We start from the raw sequence: 27,316 nt of genomic DNA, 5'->3' as shown, positions 1-27,316 counted from the left end.
GTTTTCTTCAACTGTTTGTGTGTCTACGGTTAATTTGTGTCTCTAAATGTATACGTGAAAAATGATCCAAATATGGATATTTGTGAATTCATACGACCTACATTCTAGAACCGACATAGGTGTGTATACAAGACAGTGTTTCCTACTGACTGGCTGCTTTTTTCATTCACATCAGGACACGTGAAGCTTTTGTGGGGAGCTGGGATTTGAGGTGGGTCACCAAGTCCCACCTATTAACAGGCGTCCATGAGTCCAGTGTCCTGCTGCAAGAGTTGCTCTCATTGGCAGTGAAGTGGTTAGTTATCGCTTCTCGGCCTTTTGGCTAAGATCAAGTGTAGTATCTGTTCTTATCAGTTTAATATCTGATATGTCCTCCAGTGGAGGACAACGTATTAAGCCGATTTTTGAAGAACGGATGTGAAGGTGCAGCTTGCTCTATTCACTCCATGCATTGACCCAGTATTGCAGTGTTTCTGGGAACAGTGCCCACATCTTTAAATTGGTACAAAGAAAAAGTTTTTAGTCCAGCTGGTAGTGCTTGATTAATGTTAAAACGACTATTTAGGTGAAATTAAATTCTGCCAGACTGTAACACTGTTTGCAAGTCACAGCACTCTCAAGGAGTCTGCTGTTGCAGCAGGGCATGGATGACATCATCCACGGCCAAACGTTTGATGCAGTGGAGGGGGCATGGTCCTCAAAGTCATCAAGTTAAAGGTTTTGCATCAGCGTCAGCATGCAACTTTTGATGCAGTGGAGGGGCTGTGTTCATTCAATGCTGTTGTTCAAAGGTACCACATCAGTGACACAAAACACCCTAGAAGGCTAAATTCAATCCACTTGAATGCAGTCAGCATAAAGCCTATGAGTCAAGTTTTCTTCAACTGTTTGTGTGTCTACGGTTAATTTGTGTCTCTAAATGTATACGTGAAAAATGATCCAAATATGGATATTTGTGAATTCATACGACCTACATTCTAGAACCGACATAGGTGTGTATACAAGGCAGTGTTTCCTACTGACTGGCTGCTTTTTTCATTCACATCAGGACATGTGAAGCTTTTGTGGGGAGCTGGGATTTGAGGTGGGTCACCAAGTCCCACCTATTAACAGGCGTCCATGAGTCCAGTGTCCTGCTGCAAGAGTTGCTCTCATTGGCAGTGAAGTGGTTAGTTATCGCTTCTCGGCCTTTTGGCTAAGATCAAGTGTAGTATCTGTTCTTATCAGTTTAATATCTGATATGTCCTCCAGTGGAGCACAACGTATTAAGCCGATTTTTGAAGAACGGATGTGAAGGTGGAGCTTGCTCTATTCACTCCATGCATTGACCCAGTATTGCAGTGTTTCTGGGAACAGTGCCCACATCTTTAAATTGGTACAAAGAAAAAGTTTTTAGTCCAGCTGGTAGTGCTTGATTAATGTTAAAACGACTGTTTAGGTGAAATTAAATTCTGCCAGACTGTAACACTGTTTGCAAGTCACAGCACTCTCAAGGAGTCTGCTGTTGCAGCAGGGCATGGATGACATCATCCACGGCCAAACGTTTGATGCAGTGGAGGGGGCATGGTCCTCAAAGTCATCAAGTTAAAGGTTTTGCATCAGCGTCAGCATGCAACTTTTGATGTAGTGGAGGGGCTGTGTTCATTCAATGCTGTTGTTCAAAGGTACCACATCAGTGACACAAAACACCCTAGAAGGCTAAATTCAATCCACTTGAATGCAGTCAGCATAAAGCCTATGAGTCAAGTTTTCTTCAACTGTTTGTGTGTCTACGGTTAATTTGTGTCTCTAAATGTATACGTGAAAAATGATCCAAATATGGATATTTGTGAATTCATACGACCTACATTCTAGAACCGACATAGGTGTGTATACAAGACAGTGTTTCCTACTGACTGGCTGCTTTTTTCATTCACATCAGGACATGTGAAGCTTTTGTGGGGAGCTGGGATTTGAGGTGGGTCACCAAGTCCCACCTATTAACAGGCGTCCATGAGTCCAGTGTCCTGCTGCAAGACTTGCTCTCATTGGCAGTGAAGTGGTTAGTTATCGCTTCTCGGCCTTTTGGCTAAGATCAAGTTTAGTATCTGTTCTTATCAGTTTAATATCTGATATGTCCTCCAGTGGAGGACAACGTATTAAGCCGATTTTTGAAGAACGGATGTGAAGGTGGAGCTTGCTCTATTCACTCCATGCATTGACCCAGTATTGCAGTGTTTCTGGGAACAGTGCCCACATCTTTAAATTGGTACAAAGAAAAAGTTTTTAGTCCAGCTGGTAGTGCTTGATTAATGTTAAAACGACTGTTTAGGTGAAATTAAATTCTGCCAGACTGTAACACTGTTTGCAAGTCACAGCACTCTCAAGGAGTCTGCTGTTGCAGCAGGGCATGGATGACATCATCCACGGCCAAACGTTTGATGCAGTGGAGGGGGCATGGTCCTCAAAGTCATCAAGTTAAAGGTTTTGCATCAGCGTCAGCATGCAACTTTTGATGTAGTGGAGGGGCTGTGTTCATTCAATGCTGTTGTTCAAAGGTACCACATCAGTGACACAAAACACCCTAGAAGGCTAAATTCAATCCACTTGAATGCAGTCAGCATAAAGCCTATGAGTCAAGGCAGAGCTCTGTTAGCACGCTTGTCCTTTATGGGCAGAGACCTGAATCTTCTGAACCTTTATGGTTATAATGATAAAGAGGCAAGATATAAACTATTAGAAGATGTGCAAAGTTACATGTTGGGGAGAGCGCCGTTCATAATGGTAGGGGACTTTAACTGCATACTAAGCAGGACAGACCGAAATAAAACTGGGACATTTTATAAATTGGATAAAACATCTCATTTGCTAAGGCGTATGGTTCAGGATTTTAGGCTGACTGACTGTTATAAAACTCTACATTTGATCAATGATGGGTTTACTTGGTCCAATTGGGACAACTCTGTCGCATCACGCATAGATTATGTGTTCACTAGAGACTGTCCCCCCATAAATGCCACACTTACCCCAGCCTTTTTCTCAGACCACCACATGCTAACGTGTACAGTTGAGTTAAAACTGAGTGTAACACCAGGGAAAGGTCTCTGGAAGCTAAACTGCTCACTTTTAGAGCAGGAAGATGTCGTGGCAGAGTACAAAGAACTGTACAAGGGATGGCAAACACTGCAAGACCTGTATACTTTGAGGGCCCCTTGGTGGGAGATGGTTAAAAAAAGAACTCAGAGCTTCTTTAAAACAGCTGGTAGAAAGGGAAAAGCAAAAGATAAAAGATGCATGACTGACCTCCAGAGGCGCTTACAAAGGTACTACAATTTAAATAACCAAGGGATGGACTTTAATGAAGAAATTAAAGACATAAAAAAAGAAATGATGGAATTAACAGAGAAAGCTAGTAAAGGAGCCATTATTAGAAGCAGAGAACGAGAGATAGAAGAGGGGGAAAAATGTACACGTTTTTTCTTTAAGAAAGTCATCAGTAAAACTGACACCATGGTAACTCTCCAAAAAGGAGATGGCTCCTTCACCCAAACCACAGAAGAGGTACTTACGACCCTTGAAGACTATTACAACGAACTATATCGCACTAAAATGTTAAACGAAGATGTTTTACATGACATTCTGACTAAAGTGGAACAAACTCAACTAAACTCAAATTTTGAGACGTTAACCCAGGATTTATCTGTGACAGAATTGACCAAGTGTCTGACAGCCTTTGAGAAAAGGAAATCGCCAGGTAAGGATGGGCTCCCTGTGGAGTTCTATCTGACCTTTTGGGACGTATTAGCACCAGACATGTTAACTTTGTTCACAGAATTTGAAAACGTGGACCAGTTACCTGACAGTTTCAGGACTGGCATCGTAAAATTGATTTACAAAACCAAAGAAAAGACAGACTTAAAGAATTGGAGACCCATTTCCTTACTCAATGTGGACTGTAAACTCTTCAGCAAACTTCTTGCTTCCAGACTAACACCTTGTCTAGAGGACCTGGTGCATCAGGATCAGGTTTGTGCCATACCTGGACGGAAAATAACGGATCATCTCACTCTCATAAGAGACTTGATCAGTCTCTGTAAAGATAGGAAAAACCGTTTGGCAATAATGAATCTGGATTTTGAAAAAGCCTTTGATCGTGTATCCCATCAGTACCTGTTTTTGCTGCTAGGAAGACTTGGTCTCCCAGAACGCTTTATCAGATGGATAAAATTGCTCTACAAAAACATCACCAGTAGAGTGGCTGTAAATGGTCTTTTAACAAAGAAAGTTAACATTGGTTCTGGTGTGCGACAAGGTTGCCCTTTGTCAGCCCTACTGTATATTCTCTGCGTAGAACCTCTGGCACAGATATTGAGGACAGACGGATACATCAAAGGTCTTCACATACCAGGGACTGGAGGCCTTGATGTGAAGTGCCTTTTATATATGGACGACATCAATATTATAAGTGCAGACAGCCGGTCAATAACCAGAGCACTGGAACTGACCGAGTGGTATGGTCAAGCTTCTGGAGCAAAACTAAACAGACATAAGACCAAGTTTCAATTTTATGGACCATGGACACAGACTGAAACGGAAAGCTTATCCTTGCAGGTGACCTCAAATAATCAGAAAATCTTGGGAGTGTGGTTTGACAAAGAGGGCGAGGGTGGAAATAACTGGCCAGAAGTAGTTTCAAAAGTGCGACAAAGACTGGGCTTTTGGTCAACAAGAAAGCTAACAATGGAGGGGAAAGTTCTGGTTTTGAAAGCGGTAATCCTCCCTTTATTTTTGTTAATTAGCTCAGTGTTTATGCCACCATTTAGAGTCAGGAGAACCTTGGAACGAGAAATGTTCCATTTTTTGTGGAATTCTAAATGGGAAAGGCTGAAAAGAGAAATATTGAAAAGCCCAAAAGAAAAAGGGGGTAAGGGTGTACCGGACCTGTATCTTTTTCTTGGAGCGCGCTATACCAGCTTGCATATCAAGCATATTGTGGGCGATACTAAAAACGTGAGGACAGCTGCACTGGTCAGATTTTGGATGGGAGTCTATGTTAAAAAGTTAGGTCTGGGAAACATTGATCTGAGAACCCCAATGTCCTTCACCTTAAACAAAAACTACAGAGAAATACAAATCTTTCTTCAGAAATTCAACTTGGAAGGATCAAACAGGGCTAAACTGATAAATCATAGACTGCTTATTTCTTCTGCACAGGAGCAAGCGCCCATTTGCCGGGTGCGAGGTTTTGAAGCAGAGGAGTCGAAGAGAGTCTGGTACCTGGTGAACCATCCTCTTCTTCCCAACCGGCTGAAAGATCTGTCGTGGATGGTGGCTCATGAGGTTCTCCCGGTCAGGACCGTTATGCACTCCCGGGGCATGTCCAGAAATCCACTTTGCCCCCGTCCAGGTTGTGGCGCGCCAGAGACGGTGAGGCACCTGTTCTGGGAGTGCAGTGCTGCTGTAGACCAGTGGGCGACAGCTAGCTCCTCCGGCTTCCCGTACTTGCCAGCAATGGAAGACCTTACAGCACAACTAGTGCTCTATGGGAGGAGGCCAATCTCAGTTCGGAAGGCTGAATGCACTGCATCACAATGGCTCTCCCTAGCCGCCATAAAAGACGCCATGTGGACTTCCAGGAATTTGCTGGTGAGAAAGCACAGGCAGATCCCCCCCGTGGGTGTGATTCGATTGGCCGCAGCAACGGTACACCTTGCCATGACTGCAGGCGGCAGGCCATGAACACATCCACAAAGAAGAATCGCCTTGTCGGCCATTCGGATGGGAGGAGCTGGAGTCCTACAGGATAAAGGTCAAAGCAGCGACGGCCTGGCTCTCCGGCAAAGGCAGGTGTGGAGGAGCACAAAGGGGTGGACCTCCTCTGAGCACCACACAAAGATCCTTAAAATGCCTACAAGAAGATGACTGGAGGGCCACCGGTGCCTCACTCCAAGACTCAGGGAAATAACGGCTTAACACCATTTGAAACATTCTGACCTTTGCAGTTGTACCTGAATAAATAAACTTTTATAAAAAAAAAAAAAATCTGTTCTTATCAGTTTAATATCTGATATGTCCTCCAGTGGAGGACAACGTATTAAGCCGATTTTTGAAGAACGGATGTGAAGGTGGAGCTTGCTCTATTCACTCCATGCATTGACCCAGTATTGCAGTGTTTCTGGGAACAGTGCCCACATCTTTAAATTGGTACAAAGAAAAAGTTTTTAGTCCAGCTGGTAGTGCTTGATTAATGTTAAAACGACTGTTTAGGTGAAATTAAATTCTGCCAGACTGTTTGCAAGTCACAGCACTCTCAAGGAGTCTGCTGTTGCAGCAGGGCATGGATGACATCATCCACGGCCAAACGTTTGATGCAGTGGAGGGGGCATGGTCCTCAAAGTCATCAAGTTAAAGGTTTTGCATCAGCGTCAGCATGCAACTTTTGATGTAGTGGAGGGGCTGTGTTCATTCAATGCTGTTGTTCAAAGGTACCACATCAGTGACACAAAACACCCTAGAAGGCTAAATTCAATCCACTTGAATGCAGTCAGCATAAAGCCTATGAATCAAGTTTTCTTCAACTGTTTGTGTGTCTACGGTTAATTTGTGTCTCTAAATGTATACGTGAAAAATGATCCAAATATGGATATTTGTGAATTCATACGACCTACATTCTAGAACCGACATAGGTGTGTATACAAGACAGTGTTTCCTACTGACTGGCTGCTTTTTTCATTCACATCAGGACATGTGAAGCTTTTGTGGGGAGCTGGGATTTGAGGTGGGTCACCAAGTCCCACCTATTAACAGGCGTCCATGAGTCCAGTGTCCTGCTGCAAGACTTGCTCTCATTGGCAGTGAAGTGGTTAGTTATCGCTTCTCGGCCTTTTGGCTAAGATCAAGTGTAGTATCTGTTCTTATCAGTTTAATATCTGATATGTCCTCCAGTGGAGGACAACGTATTAAGCCGATTTTTGAAGAACGGATGTGAAGGTGGAGCTTGCTCTATTCACTCCATGCATTGACCCAGTATTGCAGTGTTTCTGGGAACAGTGCCCACATCTTTAAATTGGTACAAAGAAAAAGTTTATAGTCCAGCTGGTAGTGCTTGATTAATGTTAAAACGACTGTTTAGGTGAAATTAAATTCTGCCAGACTGTAACACTGTTTGCAAGTCACAGCACTCTCAAGGAGTCTGCCGTTGCAGCAGGGCATGGATGACATCATCCACGGCCAAACGTTTGATGCAGTGGAGGGGGCATGGTCCTCAAAGTCATCAAGTTAAAGGTTTTGCATCAGCGTCAGCATGCAACTTTTGATGTAGTGGAGGGGCTGTGTTCATTCAATGCTGTTGTTCAAAGGTACCACATCAGTGACACAAAACACCCTAGAAGGCTAAATTCAATCCACTTGAATGCAGTCAGCATAAAGCCTATGAGTCAAGTTTTCTTCAACTGTTTGTGTGTCTACGGTTAATTTGTGTCTCTAAATGTATACGTGAAAAATGATCCAAATATGGATATTTGTGAATTCATACGACCTACATTCTAGAACCGACATAGGTGTGTATACAAGACAGTGTTTCCTACTGACTGGCTGCTTTTTTCATTCACATCAGGACACGTGAAGCTTTTGTGGGGAGCTGGGATTTGAGGTGGGTCACCAAGTCCCACCTATTAACAGGCGTCCATGAGTCCAGTGTCCTGCTGCAAGAGTTGCTCTCATTGGCAGTGAAGTGGTTAGTTATCGCTTCTCGGCCTTTTGGCTAAGATCAAGTGTAGTATCTGTTCTTATCAGTTTAATATCTGATATGTCCTCCAGTGGAGGACAACGTAGAAAGCCGATTTTTGAAGAACAGATGTGAAGGTGGAGCTTGCTCTATTCACTCCATGCATTGACCCAGTATTGCAGTGTTTCTGGGAACAGTGCCCACATCTTTAAATTGGTACAAAGAAAAAGTTTATAGTCCAGCTGGTAGTGCTTGATTAATGTTAAAACGACTGTTTAGGTGAAATTAAATTCTGCCAGACTGTAACACTGTTTGCAAGTCACAGCACTCTCAAGGAGTCTGCTGTTGCAGCAGGGCATGGATGACATCATCCACGGCCAAACGTTTGATGCAGTGGAGGGGGCATGGTCCTCAAAGTCATCAAGTTAAAGGTTTTGCATCAGCGTCAGCATGCAACTTTTGATGTAGTGGAGGGGCTGTGTTCATTCAATGCTGTTGTTCAAAGGTACCACATCAGTGACACAAAACACCCTAGAAGGCTAAATTCAATCCACTTGAATGCAGTCAGCATAAAGCCTATGAGTCAAGTTTTCTTCAACTGTTTGTGTGTCTACGGTTAATTTGTGTCTCTAAATGTATACGTGAAAAATGATCCAAATATGGATATTTGTGAATTCATACGACCTACATTCTAGAACCGACATAGGTGTGTATACAAGACAGTGTTTCCTACTGACTGGCTGCTTTTTTCATTCACATCAGGACATGTGAAGCTTTTGTGGGGAGCTGGGATTTGAGGTGGGTCACCAAGTCCCACCTATTAACAGGCGTCCATGAGTCCAGTGTCCTGCTGCAAGAGTTGCTCTCATTGGCAGTGAAGTGGTTAGTTATCGCTTCTCGGCCTTTTGGCTAAGATCAAGTGTAGTATCTGTTCTTATCAGTTTAATATCTGATATGTCCTCCAGTGGAGGACAACGTATTAAGCCGATTTTTGAAGAACGGATGTGAAGGTGGAGCTTGCTCTATTCACTCCATGCATTGACCCAGTATTGCAGTGTTTCTGGGAACAGTGCCCACATCTTTAAATTGGTACAAAGAAAAAGTTTTTAGTCCAGCTGGTAGTGCTTGATTAATGTTAAAACGACTGTTTAGGTGAAATTAAATTCTGCCAGACTGTAACACTGTTTGCAAGTCACAGCACTCTCAAGGAGTCTGCTGTTGCAGCAGGGCATGGATGACATCATCCACGGCCAAACGTTTGATGCAGTGGAGGGGGCATGGTCCTCAAAGTCATCAAGTTAAAGGTTTTGCATCAGCGTCAGCATGCAACTTTTGATGTAGTGGAGGGGCTGTGTTCATTCAATGCTGTTGTTCAAAGGTACCACATCAGTGACACAAAACACCCTAGAAGGCTAAATTCAATCCACTTGAATGCAGTCAGCATAAAGCCTATGAGTCAAGTTTTCTTCAACTGTTTGTGTGTCTACGGTTAATTTGTGTCTCGAAATGTATACGTGAAAAATGATCCAAATATGGATATTTGTGAATTCATACGACCTACATTCTAGAACCGACATAGGTGTGTATACAAGACAGTGTTTCCTACTGACTGGCTGCTTTTTTCATTCACATCAGGACATGTGAAGCTTTTGTGGGGAGCTGGGATTTGAGGTGGGTCACCAAGTCCCACCTATTAACAGGCGTCCATGAGTCCAGTGTCCTGCTGCAAGAGTTGCTCTCATTGGCAGTGAAGTGGTTAGTTATCGCTTCTCGGCCTTTTGGCTAAGATCAAGTGTAGTATCTGTTCTTAACAGTTTAATATCTGATATGTCCTCCAGTGGAAGACAACGTATTAAGCCGATTTTTGAAGAACGGATGTGAAGGTGGAGCTTGCTCTATTCACTCCATGCATTGACCCAGTATTGCAGTGTTTCTGGGAACAGTGCCCACATCTTTAAATTGGTACAAAGAAAAAGTTTTTAGTCCAGCTGGTAGTGCTTGATTAATGTTAAAACGACTGTTTAGGTGAAATTAAATTCTGCCAGACTGTAACACTGTTTGCAAGTCACAGCACTCTCAAGGAGTCTGCTGTTGCAGCAGGGCATGGATGACATCATCCACGGCCAAACGTTTGATGCAGTGGAGGGGGCATGGTCCTCAAAGTCATCAAGTTAAAGGTTTTGCATCAGCGTCAGCATGCAACTTTTGATGCAGTGGAGGGGCTGTGTTCATTCAATGCTGTTGTTCAAAGGTACCACATCAGTGACACAAAACACCCTAGAAGGCTAAATTCAATCCACTTGAATGCAGTCAGCATAAAGCCTATGAGTCAAGTTTTCTTCAACTGTTTGTGTGTCTACGGTTAATTTGTGTCTCTAAATGTATACGTGAAAAATGATCCAAATATGGATATTTGTGAATTCATACGACCTACATTCTAGAACCGACATAGGTGTGTATACAAGACAGTGTTTCCTACTGACTGGCTGCTTTTTTCATTCACATCAGGACATGTGAAGCTTTTGTGGGGAGCTGGGATTTGAGGTGGGTCACCAAGTCCCACCTATTAACAGGCGTCCATGAGTCCAGTGTCCTGCTGCAAGAGTTGCTCTCATTGGCAGTGAAGTGGTTAGTTATCGCTTCTCGGCCTTTTGGCTAAGATCAAGTGTAGTATCTGTTCTTATCAGTTTAATATCTGATATGTCCTCCAGTGGAGGACAACGTATTAAGCCGATTTTTGAAGAACGGATGTGAAGGTGGAGCTTGCTCTATTCACTCCATGCATTGACCCAGTATTGCAGTGTTTCTGGGAACAGTGCCCACATCTTTAAATTGGTACAAAGAAAAAGTTTATAGTCCAGCTGGTAGTGCTTGATTAATGTTAAAACGACTGTTTAGGTGAAATTAAATTCTGCCAGACTGTAACACTGTTTGCAAGTCACAGCACTCTCAAGGAGTCTGCCGTTGCAGCAGGGCATGGATGACATCATCCACGGCCAAACGTTTGATGCAGTGGAGGGGGCATGGTCCTCAAAGTCATCAAGTTAAAGGTTTTGCATCAGCGTCAGCATGCAACTTTTGATGTAGTGGAGGGGCTGTGTTCATTCAATGCTGTTGTTCAAAGGTACCACATCAGTGACACAAAACACCCTAGAAGGCTAAATTCAATCCACTTGAATGCAGTCAGCATAAAGCCTATGAGTCAAGTTTTCTTCAACTGTTTGTGTGTCTACGGTTAATTTGTGTCTCTAAATGTATACGTGAAAAATGATCCAAATATGGATATTTGTGAATTCATACGACCTACATTCTAGAACCGACATAGGTGTGTATACAAGACAGTGTTTCCTACTGACTGGCTGCTTTTTTCATTCACATCAGGACATGTGAAGCTTTTGTGGGGAGCTGGGATTTGAGGTGGGTCACCAAGTCCCACCTATTAACAGGCGTCCATGAGTCCAGTGTCCTGCTGCAAGAGTTGCTCTCATTGGCAGTGAAGTGGTTAGTTATCGCTTCTCGGCCTTTTGGCTAAGATCAAGTGTAGTATCTGTTCTTATCAGTTTAATATCTGATATGTCCTCCAGTGGAGGACAACGTATTAAGCCGATTTTTGAAGAACGGATGTGAAGGTGGAGCTTGCTCTATTCACTCCATGCATTGACCCAGTATTGCAGTGTTTCTGGGAACAATGCCCACATCTTTAAATTGGTACAAAGAAAAAGTTTTTAGTCCAGCTGGTAGTGCTTGATTAATGTTAAAACGACTGTTTAGGTGAAATTAAATTCTGCCAGACTGTAACACTGTTTGCAAGTCACAGCACTCTCAAGGAGTCTGCTGTTGCAGCAGGGCATGGATGACATCATCCACGGCCAAACGTTTGATGCAGTGGAGGGGGCATGGTCCTCAAAGTCATCAAGTTAAAGGTTTTGCATCAGCGTCAGCATGCAACTTTTGATGTAGTGGAGGGGCTGTGTTCATTCAATGCTGTTGTTCAAAGGTACCACATCAGTGACACAAAACACCCTAGAAGGCTAAATTCAATCCACTTGAATGCAGTCAGCATAAAGCCTATGAGTCAAGGCAGAGCTCTGTTAGCACGCTTGTCCTTTATGGGCAGAGACCTGAATCTTCTGAACCTTTATGGTTATAATGATAAAGAGGCAAGATATAAACTATTAGAAGATGTGCAAAGTTACATGTTGGGGAGAGCGCCGTTCATAATGGTAGGGGACTTTAACTGCATACTAAGCAGGACAGACCGAAATAAAACTGGGACATTTTATAAATTGGATAAAACATCTCATTTGCTAAGGCGTATGGTTCAGGATTTTAGGCTGACTGACTGTTATAAAACTCTACATTTGATCAATGATGGGTTTACTTGGTCCAATTGGGACAACTCTGTCGCATCACGCATAGATTATGTGTTCACTAGAGACTGTCCCCCCATAAATGCCACACTTACCCCAGCCTTTTTCTCAGACCACCACATGCTAACGTGTACAGTTGAGTTAAAACTGAGTGTAACACCAGGGAAAGGTCTCTGGAAGCTAAACTGCTCACTTTTAGAGCAGGAAGATGTCGTGGCAGAGTACAAAGAACTGTACAAGGGATGGCAAACACTGCAAGACCTGTATACTTTGAGGGCCCCTTGGTGGGAGATGGTTAAAAAAAGAACTCAGAGCTTCTTTAAAACAGCTGGTAGAAAGGGAAAAGCAAAAGATAAAAGATGCATGACTGACCTCCAGAGGCGCTTACAAAGGTACTACAATTTAAATAACCAAGGGATGGACTTTAATGAAGAAATTAAAGACATAAAAAAAGAAATGATGGAATTAACAGAGAAAGCTAGTAAAGGAGCCATTATTAGAAGCAGAGAACGAGAGATAGAAGAGGGGGAAAAATGTACACGTTTTTTCTTTAAGAAAGTCATCAGTAAAACTGACACCATGGTAACTCTCCAAAAAGGAGATGGCTCCTTCACCCAAACCACAGAAGAGGTACTTACGACCCTTGAAGACTATTACAACGAACTATATCGCACTAAAATGTTAAACGAAGATGTTTTACATGACATTCTGACTAAAGTGGAACAAACTCAACTAAACTCAAATTTTGAGACGTTAACCCAGGATTTATCTGTGACAGAATTGACCAAGTGTCTGACAGCCTTTGAGAAAAGGAAATCGCCAGGTAAGGATGGGCTCCCTGTGGAGTTCTATCTGACCTTTTGGGACGTATTAGCACCAGACATGTTAACTTTGTTCACAGAATTTGAAAACGTGGACCAGTTACCTGACAGTTTCAGGACTGGCATCGTAAAATTGATTTACAAAACCAAAGAAAAGACAGACTTAAAGAATTGGAGACCCATTTCCTTACTCAATGTGGACTGTAAACTCTTCAGCAAACTTCTTGCTTCCAGACTAACACCTTGTCTAGAGGACCTGGTGCATCAGGATCAGGTTTGTGCCATACCTGGACGGAAAATAACGGATCATCTCACTCTCATAAGAGACTTGATCAGTCTCTGTAAAGATAGGAAAAACCGTTTGGCAATAATGAATCTGGATTTTGAAAAAGCCTTTGATCGTGTATCCCATCAGTACCTGTTTTTGCTGCTAGGAAGACTTGGTCTCCCAGAACGCTTTATCAGATGGATAAAATTGCTCTACAAAAACATCACCAGTAGAGTGGCTGTAAATGGTCTTTTAACAAAGAAAGTTAACATTGGTTCTGGTGTGCGACAAGGTTGCCCTTTGTCAGCCCTACTGTATATTCTCTGCGTAGAACCTCTGGCACAGATATTGAGGACAGACGGATACATCAAAGGTCTTCACATACCAGGGACTGGAGGCCTTGATGTGAAGTGCCTTTTATATATGGACGACATCAATATTATAAGTGCAGACAGCCGGTCAATAACCAGAGCACTGGAACTGACCGAGTGGTATGGTCAAGCTTCTGGAGCAAAACTAAACAGACATAAGACCAAGTTTCAATTTTATGGACCATGGACACAGACTGAAACGGAAAGCTTATCCTTGCAGGTGACCTCAAATAATCAGAAAATCTTGGGAGTGTGGTTTGACAAAGAGGGCGAGGGTGGAAATAACTGGCCAGAAGTAGTTTCAAAAGTGCGACAAAGACTGGGCTTTTGGTCAACAAGAAAGCTAACAATGGAGGGGAAAGTTCTGGTTTTGAAAGCGGTAATCCTCCCTTTATTTTTGTTAATTAGCTCAGTGTTTATGCCACCATTTAGAGTCAGGAGAACCTTGGAACGAGAAATGTTCCATTTTTTGTGGAATTCTAAATGGGAAAGGCTGAAAAGAGAAATATTGAAAAGCCCAAAAGAAAAAGGGGGTAAGGGTGTACCGGACCTGTATCTTTTTCTTGGAGCGCGCTATACCAGCTTGCATATCAAGCATATTGTGGGCGATACTAAAAACGTGAGGACAGCTGCACTGGTCAGATTTTGGATGGGAGTCTATGTTAAAAAGTTAGGTCTGGGAAACATTGATCTGAGAACCCCAATGTCCTTCACCTTAAACAAAAACTACAGAGAAATACAAATCTTTCTTCAGAAATTCAACTTGGAAGGATCAAACAGGGCTAAACTGATAAATCATAGACTGCTTATTTCTTCTGCACAGGAGCAAGCGCCCATTTGCCGGGTGCGAGGTTTTGAAGCAGAGGAGTCGAAGAGAGTCTGGTACCTGGTGAACCATCCTCTTCTTCCCAACCGGCTGAAAGATCTGTCGTGGATGGTGGCTCATGAGGTTCTCCCGGTCAGGACCGTTATGCACTCCCGGGGCATGTCCAGAAATCCACTTTGCCCCCGTCCAGGTTGTGGCGCGCCAGAGACGGTGAGGCACCTGTTCTGGGAGTGCAGTGCTGCTGTAGACCAGTGGGCGACAGCTAGCTCCTCCGGCTTCCCGTACTTGCCAGCAATGGAAGACCTTACAGCACAACTAGTGCTCTATGGGAGGAGGCCAATCTCAGTTCGGAAGGCTGAATGCACTGCATCACAATGGCTCTCCCTAGCCGCCATAAAAGACGCCATGTGGACTTCCAGGAATTTGCTGGTGAGAAAGCACAGGCAGATCCCCCCCGTGGGTGTGATTCGATTGGCCGCAGCAACGGTACACCTTGCCATGACTGCAGGCGGCAGGCCATGAACACATCCACAAAAAAGAATCGCCTTGTCGCCCATTCGGATGGGAGGAGCTGGAGTCCTACAGGATAAAGGTCAAAGCAGCGACGGCCTGGCTCTCCGGCAAAGGCAGGTGTGGAGGAGCACAAAGGGGTGGACCTCCTCTGAGCACCACACAAAGATCCTTAAAATGCCTACAAGAAGATGACTGGAGGGCCACCGGTGCCTCACTCCAAGACTCAGGGAAATAACGGCTTAACACCATTTGAAACATTCTGACCTTTGCAGTTGTACCTGAATAAATAAACTTTTATAAAAAAAAAAAAAATCTGTTCTTATCAGTTTAATATCTGATATGTCCTCCAGTGGAGGACAACGTATTAAGCCGATTTTTGAAGAACGGATGTGAAGGTGGAGCTTGCTCTATTCACTCCATGCATTGACCCAGTATTGCAGTGTTTCTGGGAACAGTGCCCACATCTTTAAATTGGTACAAAGAAAAAGTTTTTAGTCCAGCTGGTAGTGCTTGATTAATGTTAAAACGACTGTTTAGGTGAAATTAAATTCTGCCAGACTGTTTGCAAGTCACAGCACTCTCAAGGAGTCTGCTGTTGCAGCAGGGCATGGATGACATCATCCACGGCCAAACGTTTGATGCAGTGGAGGGGGCATGGTCCTCAAAGTCATCAAGTTAAAGGTTTTGCATCAGCGTCAGCATGCAACTTTTGATGTAGTGGAGGGGCTGTGTTCATTCAATGCTGTTGTTCAAAGGTACCACATCAGTGACACAAAACACCCTAGAAGGCTAAATTCAATCCACTTGAATGCAGTCAGCATAAAGCCTATGAGTCAAGTTTTCTTCAACTGTTTGTGTGTCTACGGTTAATTTGTGTCTCTAAATGTATACGTGAAAAATGATCCAAATATGGATATTTGTGAATTCATACGACCTACATTCTAGAACCGACATAGGTGTGTATACAAGACAGTGTTTCCTACTGACTGGCTGCTTTTTTCATTCACATCAGGACATGTGAAGCTTTTGTGGGGAGCTGGGATTTGAGGTGGGTCACCAAGTCCCACCTATTAACAGGCGTCCATGAGTCCAGTGTCCTGCTGCAAGAGTTGCTCTCATTGGCAGTGAAGTGGTTAGTTATCGCTTCTCGGCCTTTTGGCTAAGATCAAGTGTAGTATCTGTTCTTATCAGTTTAATATCTGATATGTCCTCCAGTGGAGGACAACGTATTAAGCCGATTTTTGAAGAACGGATGTGAAGGTGGAGCTTGCTCTATTCACTCCATGCATTGACCCAGTATTGCAGTGTTTCTGGGAACAGTGCCCACATCTTTAAATTGGTACAAAGAAAAAGTTTTTAGTCCAGCTGGTAGTGCTTGATTAATGTTAAAACGACTGTTTAGGTGAAATTAAATTCTGCCAGACTGTAACACTGTTTGCAAGTCACAGCACTCTCAAGGAGTCTGCTGTTGCAGCAGGGCATGGATGACATCATCCACGGCCAAACGTTTGATGCAGTGGAGGGGGCATGGTCCTCAAAGTCATCAAGTTAAAGGTTTTGCATCAGCGTCAGCATGCAACTTTTGATGTAGTGGAGGGGCTGTGTTCATTCAATGCTGTTGTTCAAAGGTACCACATCAGTGACACAAAACACCCTAGAAGGCTAAATTCAATCCACTTGAATGCAGTCAGCATAAAGCCTATGAGTCAAGTTTTCTTCAACTGTTTGTGTGTCTACGGTTAATTTGTGTCTCTAAATGTATACGTGAAAAATGATCCAAATATGGATATTTGTGAATTCATACGACCTACATTCTAGAACCGACATAGGTGTGTATACAAGACAGTGTTTCCTACTGACTGGCTGCTTTTTTCATTCACATCAGGACACGTGAAGCTTTTGTGGGGAGCTGGGATTTGAGGTGGGTCACCAAGTCCCACCTATTAACAGGCGTCCATGAGTCCAGTGTCCTGCTGCAAGAGTTGCTCTCATTGGCAGTGAAGTGGTTAGTTATCGCTTCTCGGCCTTTTGGCTAAGATCAAGTGTAGTATCTGTTCTTATCAGTTTAATATCTGATATGTCCTCCAGTGGAGGACAACCTATTAAGCCGATTTTTGAAGAACGGATGTGAAGGTGGAGCTTGCTCTATTCACTCCATGCATTGACCCAGTATTGCAGTGTTTCTGGGAACAGTGCCCACATCTTTAAATTGGTACAAAGAAAAAGTTTTCAGTCCAGCTGGTAGTGCTTGATTAATGTTAAAACGACTGTTTAGGTGAAATTAAATTCTGCCAGACTGTAACACTGTTTGCAAGTCACAGCACTCTCAAGGAGTCTGCTGTTGCAGCAGGGCATGGATGACATCATCCACGGCCAAACGTTTGATGCAGTGGAGGGGGCATGGTCCTCAAAGTCATCAAGTTAAAGGTTTTGCATCAGCGTCAGCATGCAACTTTTGAAGTAGTGGAGGGGCTGTGTTCATTCAATGCTGTTGTTCAAAGGTACCACATCAGTGACACAAAACACCCTAGAAGGCTAAATTCAATCCACTTGAATGCAGTCAGCATAAAGCCTATGAGTCAAGTTTTCTTCAACTGTTTGTGTGTCTACGGTTAATTTGTGTCTCTAAATGTATACGTGAAAAATGATCCAAATATGGATATTTGTGAATTCATACGACCTACATTCTAGAACCGACATAGGTGTGTATACAAGGCAGTGTTTCCTACTGACTGGCTGCTTTTTTCATTCACATCAGGACATGTGAAGCTTTTGTGGGGAGCTGGGATTTGAGGTGGGTCACCAAGTCCCACCTATTAACAGGCGTCCATGAGTCCAGTGTCCTGCTGCAAGAGTTGCTCTCATTGGCAGTGAAGTGGTTAGTTATCGCTTCTCGGCCTTTTGGCTAAGATCAAGTGTAGTATCTGTTCTTATCAGTTTAATATCTGATATGTCCTCCAGTGGAGGACAACGTATTAAGCTGATTTTTGAAGAACGGATGTGAAGGTGGAGCTTGCTCTATTCACTCCATGCATTGACCCAGTATTGCAGTGTTTCTGGGAACAGTGCCCACATCTTTAAATTGGTACAAAGAAAAAGTTTTTAGTCCAGCTGGTAGTGCTTGATTAATGTTAAAACGACTGTTTAGGTGAAATTAAATTCTGCCAGACTGTAACACTGTTTGCAAGTCACAGCACTCTCAAGGAGTCTGCTGTTGCAGCAGGGCATGGATGACATCATCCACGGCCAAACGTTTGATGCAGTGGAGGGGGCATGGTCCTCAAAGTCATCAAGTTAAAGGTTTTGCATCAGCGTCAGCATGCAACTTTTGATGTAGTGGAGGGGCTGTGTTCATTCAATGCTGTTGTTCAAAGGTACCACATCAGTGACACAAAACACCCTAGAAGGCTAAATTCAATCCACTTGAATGCAGTCAGCATAAAGCCTATGAGTCAAGTTTTCTTCAACTGTTTGTGTGTCTACGGTTAATTTGTGTCTCTAAATGTATACGTGAAAAATGATCCAAATATGGATATTTGTGAATTCATACGACCTACATTCTAGAACCGACATAGGTGTGTATACAAGACAGTGTTTCCTACTGACTGGCTGCTTTTTTCATTCACATCAGGACATGTGAAGCTTTTGTGGGGAGCTGGGATTTGAGGTGGGTCACCAAGTCCCACCTATTAACAGGCGTCCATGAGTCCAGTGTCCTGCTGCAAGAGTTGCTCTCATTGGCAGTGAAGTGGTTAGTTATCGCTTCTCGGCCTTTTGGCTAAGATCAAGTTTAGTATCTGTTCTTATCAGTTTAATATCTGATATGTCCTCCAGTGGAGGACAACGTATTAAGCCGATTTTTGAAGAACGGATGTGAAGGTGGAGCTTGCTCTATTCACTCCATGCATTGACCCAGTATTGCAGTGTTTCTGGGAACAGTGCCCACATCTTTAAATTGGTACAAAGAAAAAGTTTTTAGTCCAGCTGGTAGTGCTTGATTAATGTTAAAACGACTGTTTAGGTGAAATTAAATTCTGCCAGACTGTAACACTGTTTGCAAGTCACAGCACTCTCAAGGAGTCTGCTGTTGCAGCAGGGCATGGATGACATCATCCACGGCCAAACGTTTGATGCAGTGGAGGGGGCATGGTCCTCAAAGTCATCAAGTTAAAGGTTTTGCATCAGCGTCAGCATGCAACTTTTGATGTAGTGGAGGGGCTGTGTTCATTCAATGCTGTTGTTCAAAGGTACCACATCAGTGACACAAAACACCCTAGAAGGCTAAATTCAATCCACTTGAATGCAGTCAGCATAAAGCCTATGAGTCAAGTTTTCTTCAACTGTTTGTGTGTCTACGGTTAATTTGTGTCTCTAAATGTATACGTGAAAAATGATCCAAATATGGATATTTGTGAATTCATACGACCTACATTCTAGAACCGACATAGGTGTGTATACAAGACAGTGTTTCCTACTGACTGGCTGCTTTTTTCATTCACATCAGGACATGTGAAGCTTTTGTGGGGAGCTGGGATTTGAGGTGGGTCACCAAGTCCCACCTATTAACAGGCGTCCATGAGTCCAGTGTCCTGCTGCAAGAGTTGCTCTCATTGGCAGTGAAGTGGTTAGTTATCGCTTCTCGGCCTTTTGGCTAAGATCAAGTGTAGTATCTGTTCTTATCACTTGGTTCAGTGGGGACAACTCTGTAGCATCACGTATAGATTATGTGTTTACCAGAGATTGTCTCCCCATAAATGCCACACTTACCCCAGTCTTTTTTTCAGACCACCACATGTTGACGTGCACAGCTGAGTTAAATCTGAGTGTAACACCAGGGAAAGGTCTCTGTAAACTAAACTGCTCACTTTTAGAGCAGGAAGATCTTGTGGAAGAATACAAAGAACTATACAGGGGATGGCAAACACTACAGGACCTGTATACTTTTAGAGCTCCCTGGTGGGAGATGGTTAAAAAAAGAACTCAGAGCTTCTTTAAAACAGCAGGCAGAAAGGGAAAAGCAAAAGATAAAAGACGCACGACTGACCTCCAGAGGCGCTTACAAAGGTACTACAATTTAAATAAACAAGGGATGGATTTTAATGAAGAAATTAAAGACGTAAAAAAAGAAATGATGGAATTAACAGAGAAAGTTAGTAAAGGAGCCATTATTAGAAGCAGAGAACGAGAGATAGAAGAGGGGGAAAAGTGTACACGTTTTTTCTTTAAGAAAGTCATCAGTAAAACTGACACCATGGTAACTCTCCAGAAAGGAGATGGCTCCCTAACCCAAACCACAGAAGAATTACTCACGACCCTTGAAGACTATTACAGAGAACTATATAGCACTAAATTGCTAAATGAAGAAGCCTTACATGACATTCTGACTAAAGTGGAGCACACCCATTGTCTAAACACAAATTTTGAGAAGTTAGTCCAGGATTTAACAGTGACAGAACTGACCAAGTGTCTGACTTCCTTTGAGAAAGGAAAATCACCAGGGATGGATGGGCTCCCTGTGGAGTTCTACTTGACCTTTTGGGACTTATTAGCACCAGATATGTTAACATTGTTCACAGAATTTGAAAACCTGGACCAATTACCTGACAGTTTTAGGACCGGCATAGTAACATTAATCTACAAAACCAAAGAAAAGACAGACTTAAAGAATTGGAGACCCATTTCCTTACTTAATGTGGATTGTAAACTTTTCAGCAAACTCCTTGCCACAAGACTAACATCTTGCCTAGAGGACCTGGTTCATCAGGATCAGGTTTGTGCCATACCTGGACGCAAAATCACGGACCATCTCATTCTCATAAGAGACTTGATCAGCCTCTCTAAAGACAGGTCAAACCGCTTGGCAATAATGAATTTGGACTTTGAAAAAGCTTTTGATCGCGTATCCCATCAGTACCTGTTTGCGTTGTTGGCAAGACTTGGCCTCCCGGAACGTTTTGTCAGATGGATAAAATTGCTCTACAAAAACATCTCCAGCAAAGTAGCTGTGAATGGTCTTTTAACAAAGAAAGTTAACATTAACTCTGGTGTGCGACAAGGTTGCCCTTTGTCAGCGTTACTATATATTCTCTGCATAGAACCCTTGGCACAGATATTAAGGACAGACGGATACATTCAAGGTCTTCACATACCAGGTACTGGCGGCCTCGATGTGAAGTGCCTTTTATATATGGATGACATCAATATTATATGTGCAGACAGCCGGTCGATAACCAGGGCACTGGAACTGACCGAGTGGTATGGTCAAGCTTCTGGAGCAAAATTGAACAGACACAAGACCAAAATCCAATTTTATGGACCATGGACACATACTGAAACGGAGAGTCTTTCTCTGCAGGTGACCTCAAATAACCAGAAAATCTTGGGAGTATGGTTTGACAAAGAAGGCGAGGGAGGAAATAACTGGCCAGAGGTAGTTTCAAAAGTGCGACAAAGACTAGGCTTTTGGTCAACAAGAAAGCTAACAATGGAGGGGAAGGTTCTGGTCTTGAAAGCAGTAATCCTCCCTTTATTTCTGTTAATCAGCTCAGTATTTATGCCACCACTAAGAGTCAGGAGAACCTTAGAACGAGAAATGTTCTATTTTTTGTGGAACTCCAAATGGGAAAGACTAAAAAGAGAAATAATGAAAAGCCCAAAAGAAAAAGGGGGTAAGGGTGTACCGGACCTGTACCCTTTTCTCGGAGCGCACTATATCAGCTTGCACACCAAGCATATTGTGGGCAAATCTAAAAGCGTAAAGACAGCTGCATTGGTTAGATTTTGGATGGGAGTCTATGTTAAAAAGTTAGGTCTAGGAAACATTGATCTGAGAATTCCAATGTCTTTCACGCTAAACAAAAACTACAAAGAAATACAAATCTTTCTTCAGAAATTCAACTTGGAAGGATCAAACAGGGATGCACTGACAAATCACAGACTGCTTATTTCTTCCATACAGGAGCAAAGACCTGTGTGTCGAGTAAGGGGATTTGGAGAAGAGGAGTCAAAGAGAGTCTGGTACCTGGTGAACCATCCTCTTCTTCCCAACCGGCTGAAAGATCTGTCGTGGATGGTGGCTCATGAGGTTCTCCCGGTCAGGACTGTTATGCACTCCCGGGGCATGTCCAGAATTCCTCTTTGCCCCCGTCCAGGTTGTGGCGCGCCAGAGACGGTGAGGCACCTGTTCTGGGAGTGCAGTGCTGCTGTAGACCAGTGGGCGACAGCTGGCTCCTCCGGCTTCCCGTACTTGCCAGCAAAGGAAGATCTTACAGCACAACTAGTGCTCTATGGGAGGAGGCAATGCTCAGATCAGAACGCTGAATGCACTACATTACAATGGCTCTCCCTAGCCGCCATAAAAGACGCCATGTGGACTTCCAGGAATTTGCTGGTGAGAAAGCACAGGCAGATCCCCCCCCGTGGGTGTGATTCGATTGGCCGCAGCAACGGTACACCTTGCCATGACTGCAGGCGGCAGGCCATGAACACATCCACAAAGAAGAATCGCCTTGTCGCCCATTCGGATGGGAGGAGCTGGAGTCCCACAGGATAAAGGTCAAAGCAGCGATGGTCTGACTCTCCGGAAAAGGCAGCTGGAAAGGAGCACAAAGGGGAGGACCTCCTCTGAGCGCCACACTGAAAAGATCCAGAAAATGCTGAAAAGAAGATGACTGGAGGATCACCGGTGCCTCACTCCAAGACTCAGGAAAAACTTGCCTAATGGCAATAGAAACATTCTGACCATTGCAGTTGTACCTGAATAACTAAATAAACTTTAAAAAAAAAAAAAAAAAAATCTGTTCTTATCAGTTTAATATCTGATATGTCCTCCAGTTAAGGACAACGTATTAAGCCGATTTTTGAAGAACGGATGTGAAGGTGGAGCTTGCTCTATTCACTCCATGCATTAACCCAGTATTGCAGTGTTTCTGGGAACAGTGCCCACATCTTTAAATTGGTACAAAGAAAAAGTTTTTAGTCCAGCTGGTAGTGCTTGATTAATGTTAAAACGACTGTTTAGGTGAAATTAAATTCTGCCAGACTGTAACACTGTTTGCAAGTCACAGCACTCTCAAGGAGTCTGCTTGTTGGAGCAGGGCATGGATGACATCATCCACGGCCAAACGTTTGATGCAGTGGAGGGGGCATGGTCCTCAAAGTCATCAAGTTAAAGGTTTTGCATCAGCGTCAGCATGCAACTATTGATGTAGTGGAGGGGCTGTGTTCATTCAATGCTGTTGTTCAAAGGTACCACATCAGTGACACAAAACACCCTAGAAGGCTAAATTCAATCCACTTGAATGCAGTCAGCATAAAGCCTATGAGTCAAGTTTTCTTCAACTGTTTGTGTGTCTACGGTTAATTTGTGTCTCTAAATGTATACGTGAAAAATGATCCAAATATGGATATTTGTGAATTCATACGACCTACATTCTAGAACCGACATAGGTGTGTATACAAGACAGTGTTTCCTACTGACTGGCTGCTTTTTTCATTCACATCAGGACATGTGAAGCTTTTGTGGGGAGCTGGGATTTGAGGTGGGTCACCAAGTCCCACCTATTAACAGGCGTCCATGAGTCCAGTGTCCTGCTGCAAGACTTGCTCTCATTGGCAGTGAAGTGGTTAGTTATCGCTTCTCGGCCTTTTGGCTAAGATCAAGTGTAGTATCTGTTCTTATCAGTTTAATATCTGATATGTCCTCCAGTGGAGGACAACGTATTAAGCCGATTTTTGAAGAACGGATGTGAAGGTGGAGCTTGCTCTATTCACTCCATGCATTGACCCAGTATTGCAGTGTTTCTGGGAACAGTGCCCACATCTTTAAATTGGTACAAAGAAAAAGTTTTTAGTCCAGCTGGTAGTGCTTGATTAATGTTAAAACGACTGTTTAGGTGAAATTAAATTCTGCCAGACTGTAACACTGTTTGCAAGTCACAGCACTCTCAAGGAGTCTGCTGTTGCAGCAGGGCATGGATGACATCATCCACGGCCAAACGTTTGATGCAGTGGAGGGGGCATGGTCCTCAAAGTCATCAAGTTAAAGGTTTTGCATCAGCGTCAGCATGCAACTTTTGATGTAGTGGAGGGGCTGTGTTCATTCAATGCTGTTGTTCAAAGGTACCACATCAGTGACACAAAACACCCTAGAAGGCTAAATTCAATCCACTTGAATGCAGTCAGCATAAAGCCTATGAGTCAAGTTTTCTTCAACTGTTTGTGTGTCTACGGTTAATTTGTGTCTCTAAATGTATACGTGAAAAATGATCCAAATATGGATATTTGTGAATTCATACGACCTACATTCCAGAACCGACATAGGTGTGTATACAAGACAGTGTTTCCTACTGACTGGCTGCTTTTTTCATTCACATCAGGACATGTGAAGCTTTTGTGGGGAGCTGGGATTTGAGGTGGGTCACCAAGTCCCACCTATTAACAGGCGTCCATGAGTCCAGTGTCCTGCTGCAAGAGTTGCTCTCATTGGCAGTGAAGTGGTTAGTTATCGCTTCTCGGCCTTTTGGCTAAGATCAAGTGTAGTATCTGTTCTTATCAGTTTAATATCTGATATGTCCTCCAGTGGAGGACAACGTATTAAGCCGATTTTTGAAGAACGGATGTGAAGGTGGAGCTTGCTCTATTCACTCCATGCATTGACCCAGTATTGCAGTGTTTCTGGGAACAGTGCCCACATCTTTAAATTGGTACAAAGAAAAAGTTTATAGTCCAGCTGGTAGTGCTTGATTAATGTTAAAACGACTGTTTAGGTGAAATTAAATTCTGCCAGACTGTAACACTGTTTGCAAGTCACAGCACTCTCAAGGAGTCTGCCGTTGCAGCAGGGCATGGATGACATCATCCACGGCCAAACGTTTGATGCAGTGGAGGGGGCATGGTCCTCAAAGTCATCAAGTTAAAGGTTTTGCATCAGCGTCAGCATGCAACTTTTGATGTAGTGGAGGGGCTGTGTTCATTCAATGCTGTTGTTCAAAGGTACCACATCAGTGACACAAAACACCCTAGAAGGCTAAATTCAATCCACTTGAATGCAGTCAGCATAAAGCCTATGAGTCAAGTTTTCTTCAACTGTTTGTGTGTCTACGGTTAATTTGTGTCTCTAAATGTATACGTGAAAAATGATCCAAATATGGATATTTGTGAATTCATACGACCTACATTCTAGAACCGACATAGGTGTGTATACAAGACAGTGTTTCCTACTGACTGGCTGCTTTTTTCATTCACATCAGGACACGTGAAGCTTTTGTGGGGAGCTGGGATTTGAGGTGGGTCACCAAGTCCCACCTATTAACAGGCGTCCATGAGTCCAGTGTCCTGCTGCAAGAGTTGCTCTCATTGGCAGTGAAGTGGTTAGTTATCGCTTCTCGGCCTTTTGGCTAAGATCAAGTGTAGTATCTGTTCTTATCAGTTTAATATCTGATATGTCCTCCAGTGGAGGACAACGTATTAAGCCGATTTTTGAAGAACGGATGTGAAGGTGGAGCTTGCTCTATTCACTCCATGCATTGACCCAGTATTGCAGTGTTTCTGGGAACAGTGCCCACATCTTTAAATTGGTACAAAGAAAAAGTTTTTAGTCCAGCTGGTAGTGCTTGATTAATGTTAAAACGACTGTTTAGGTGAAATTAAATTCTGCCAGACTGTAACACTGTTTGCAAGTCACAGCACTCTCAAGGAGTCTGCTGTTGCAGCAGGGCATGGATGACATCATCCACGGCCAAACGTTTGATGCAGTGGAGGGGGCATGGTCCTCAAAGTCATCAAGTTAAAGGTTTTGCATCAGCGTCAGCATGCAACTTTTGATGCAGTGGAGGGGCTGTGTTCATTCAATGCTGTTGTTCAAAGGTACCACATCAGTGACACAAAACACCCTAGAAGGCTAAATTCAATCCACTTGAATGCAGTCAGCATAAAGCCTATGAGTCAAGTTTTCTTCAACTGTTTGTGTGTCTACGGTTAATTTGTGTCTCTAAATGTATACGTGAAAAATGATCCAAATATGGATATTTGTGAATTCATACGACCTACATTCTAGAACCGACATAGGTGTGTATACAAGGCAGTGTTTCCTACTGACTGGCTGCTTTTTTCATTCACATCAGGACATGTGAAGCTTTTGTGGGGAGCTGGGATTTGAGGTGGGTCACCAAGTCCCACCTATTAACAGGCGTCCATGAGTCCAGTGTCCTGCTGCAAGAGTTGCTCTCATTGGCAGTGAAGTGGTTAGTTATCGCTTCTCGGCCTTTTGGCTAAGATCAAGTGTAGTATCTGTTCTTATCAGTTTAATATCTGATATGTCCTCCAGTGGAGGACAACGTATTAAGCCGATTTTTGAAGAACGGATGTGAAGGTGGAGCTTGCTCTATTCACTCCATGCATTGACCCAGTATTGCAGTGTTTCTGGGAACAGTGCCCACATCTTTAAATTGGTACAAAGAAAAAGTTTTTAGTCCAGCTGGTAGTGCTTGATTAATGTTAAAACGACTGTTTAGGTGAAATTAAATTCTGCCAGACTGTAACACTTTTTGCAAGTCACAGCACTCTCAAGGAGTCTGCTGTTGCAGCAGGGCATGGATGACATCATCCACGGCCAAACGTTTGATGCAGTGGAGGGGGCATGGTCCTCAAAGTCATCAAGTTAAAGGTTTTGCATCAGCGTCAGCATGCAACTTTTGATGTAGTGGAGGGGCTGTGTTCATTCAATGCTGTTGTTCAAAGGTACCACATCAGTGACACAAAACACCCTAGAAGGCTAAATTCAATCCACTTGAATGCAGTCAGCATAAAGCCTATGAGTCAAGTTTTCTTCAACTGTTTGTGTGTCTACGGTTAATTTGTGTCTCTAAATGTATACGTGAAAAATGATCCAAATATGGATATTTGTGAATTCATACGACCTACATTCTAGAACCGACATAGGTGTGTATACAAGACAGTGTTTCCTACTGACTGGCTGCTTTTTTCATTCACATCAGGACATGTGAAGCTTTTGTGGGGAGCTGGGATTTGAGGTGGGTCACCAAGTCCCACCTATTAACAGGCGTCCATGAGTCCAGTGTCCTGCTGCAAGAGTTGCTCTCATTGGCAGTGAAGTGGTTATCGCTTCTCGGCCTTATGGCTAAGATCAAGTGTAGTATCTGTTCTTATCAGTTTAATATCTGATATGTCCTCCAGTGGAGGACAACGTATTAAGCCGATTTTTGAAGAACGGATGTGAAGGTGGAGCTTGCTCTATTCACTCCATGCATTGACCCAGTATTGCAGTGTTTCTGGGAACAGTGCCCACATCTTTAAATTGGTACAAAGAAAAAGTTTTTAGTCCAGCTGGTAGTGCTTGATTAATGTTAAAACGACTGTTTAGGTGAAATTAAATTCTGCCAGACTGTAACACTGTTTGCAAGTCACAGCACTCTCAAGGAGT

At 43.3% G+C, this 27,316-nt stretch overlaps 18 non-coding genes and 4 pseudogenes across 18 annotated transcripts; all 22 read left to right on the top strand.

Annotated features, from left to right (window-relative positions):
• Nucleotides 1-302: 302 nt before the first annotated feature.
• On the top strand, nt 303-493 carry LOC144992792 (U2 spliceosomal RNA). The gene has a single exon (XR_013656856.1). It is a non-coding gene; the product is annotated as a U2 spliceosomal RNA (small nuclear RNA).
• A 682-nt stretch (nt 494-1,175) lies between these two features.
• LOC144992816 (U2 spliceosomal RNA) lies at nt 1,176-1,366 on the top strand. Its single transcript, XR_013656879.1, has one exon. It is a non-coding gene; the product is annotated as a U2 spliceosomal RNA (small nuclear RNA).
• Nucleotides 1,367-2,048: 682 nt separating this feature from the next.
• On the top strand, nt 2,049-2,239 carry LOC144992775 (U2 spliceosomal RNA). Its single transcript, XR_013656840.1, has one exon. It is a non-coding gene; the product is annotated as a U2 spliceosomal RNA (small nuclear RNA).
• A 3,756-nt stretch (nt 2,240-5,995) lies between these two features.
• On the top strand, nt 5,996-6,174 carry LOC144992899 (U2 spliceosomal RNA; annotated as a pseudogene).
• Nucleotides 6,175-6,848: 674 nt separating this feature from the next.
• LOC144992688 (U2 spliceosomal RNA) lies at nt 6,849-7,039 on the top strand. The gene has a single exon (XR_013656757.1). It is a non-coding gene; the product is annotated as a U2 spliceosomal RNA (small nuclear RNA).
• A 682-nt stretch (nt 7,040-7,721) lies between these two features.
• LOC144992843 (U2 spliceosomal RNA) lies at nt 7,722-7,912 on the top strand. Its single transcript, XR_013656905.1, has one exon. It is a non-coding gene; the product is annotated as a U2 spliceosomal RNA (small nuclear RNA).
• Nucleotides 7,913-8,594: 682 nt separating this feature from the next.
• On the top strand, nt 8,595-8,785 carry LOC144992687 (U2 spliceosomal RNA). The gene has a single exon (XR_013656756.1). It is a non-coding gene; the product is annotated as a U2 spliceosomal RNA (small nuclear RNA).
• Nucleotides 8,786-9,467: 682 nt separating this feature from the next.
• Nucleotides 9,468-9,658, top strand: LOC144992858 (U2 spliceosomal RNA). The gene has a single exon (XR_013656919.1). It is a non-coding gene; the product is annotated as a U2 spliceosomal RNA (small nuclear RNA).
• A 682-nt stretch (nt 9,659-10,340) lies between these two features.
• On the top strand, nt 10,341-10,531 carry LOC144992686 (U2 spliceosomal RNA). Its single transcript, XR_013656755.1, has one exon. It is a non-coding gene; the product is annotated as a U2 spliceosomal RNA (small nuclear RNA).
• A 682-nt stretch (nt 10,532-11,213) lies between these two features.
• LOC144992702 (U2 spliceosomal RNA) lies at nt 11,214-11,404 on the top strand. Its single transcript, XR_013656771.1, has one exon. It is a non-coding gene; the product is annotated as a U2 spliceosomal RNA (small nuclear RNA).
• A 3,756-nt stretch (nt 11,405-15,160) lies between these two features.
• LOC144992898 (U2 spliceosomal RNA) lies at nt 15,161-15,339 on the top strand (annotated as a pseudogene).
• Nucleotides 15,340-16,013: 674 nt separating this feature from the next.
• LOC144992685 (U2 spliceosomal RNA) lies at nt 16,014-16,204 on the top strand. Its single transcript, XR_013656754.1, has one exon. It is a non-coding gene; the product is annotated as a U2 spliceosomal RNA (small nuclear RNA).
• Nucleotides 16,205-16,886: 682 nt separating this feature from the next.
• Nucleotides 16,887-17,077, top strand: LOC144993005 (U2 spliceosomal RNA). The gene has a single exon (XR_013657033.1). It is a non-coding gene; the product is annotated as a U2 spliceosomal RNA (small nuclear RNA).
• A 682-nt stretch (nt 17,078-17,759) lies between these two features.
• LOC144992730 (U2 spliceosomal RNA) lies at nt 17,760-17,950 on the top strand. The gene has a single exon (XR_013656798.1). It is a non-coding gene; the product is annotated as a U2 spliceosomal RNA (small nuclear RNA).
• A 682-nt stretch (nt 17,951-18,632) lies between these two features.
• On the top strand, nt 18,633-18,823 carry LOC144992774 (U2 spliceosomal RNA). Its single transcript, XR_013656839.1, has one exon. It is a non-coding gene; the product is annotated as a U2 spliceosomal RNA (small nuclear RNA).
• Nucleotides 18,824-19,505: 682 nt separating this feature from the next.
• Nucleotides 19,506-19,626, top strand: LOC144992935 (U2 spliceosomal RNA; annotated as a pseudogene).
• A 3,015-nt stretch (nt 19,627-22,641) lies between these two features.
• On the top strand, nt 22,642-22,822 carry LOC144992919 (U2 spliceosomal RNA; annotated as a pseudogene).
• Nucleotides 22,823-23,505: 683 nt separating this feature from the next.
• Nucleotides 23,506-23,696, top strand: LOC144992683 (U2 spliceosomal RNA). Its single transcript, XR_013656752.1, has one exon. It is a non-coding gene; the product is annotated as a U2 spliceosomal RNA (small nuclear RNA).
• A 682-nt stretch (nt 23,697-24,378) lies between these two features.
• On the top strand, nt 24,379-24,569 carry LOC144992682 (U2 spliceosomal RNA). The gene has a single exon (XR_013656751.1). It is a non-coding gene; the product is annotated as a U2 spliceosomal RNA (small nuclear RNA).
• A 682-nt stretch (nt 24,570-25,251) lies between these two features.
• LOC144992681 (U2 spliceosomal RNA) lies at nt 25,252-25,442 on the top strand. Its single transcript, XR_013656750.1, has one exon. It is a non-coding gene; the product is annotated as a U2 spliceosomal RNA (small nuclear RNA).
• Nucleotides 25,443-26,124: 682 nt separating this feature from the next.
• LOC144992680 (U2 spliceosomal RNA) lies at nt 26,125-26,315 on the top strand. Its single transcript, XR_013656749.1, has one exon. It is a non-coding gene; the product is annotated as a U2 spliceosomal RNA (small nuclear RNA).
• A 678-nt stretch (nt 26,316-26,993) lies between these two features.
• Nucleotides 26,994-27,184, top strand: LOC144992746 (U2 spliceosomal RNA). Its single transcript, XR_013656814.1, has one exon. It is a non-coding gene; the product is annotated as a U2 spliceosomal RNA (small nuclear RNA).
• Nucleotides 27,185-27,316: the final 132 nt, after the last annotated feature.

The sequence above is a fragment of the Oryzias latipes genome, chromosome 6 (genome assembly GCF_053564925.1).
Source record: "Oryzias latipes strain Hd-rR chromosome 6, Olatipes_Hd-rR_3.1".
Taxonomy (NCBI): Eukaryota; Metazoa; Chordata; class Actinopteri; order Beloniformes; family Adrianichthyidae; genus Oryzias; species Oryzias latipes.
This window is presented reverse-complemented; position numbering and strand designations above follow the sequence as displayed.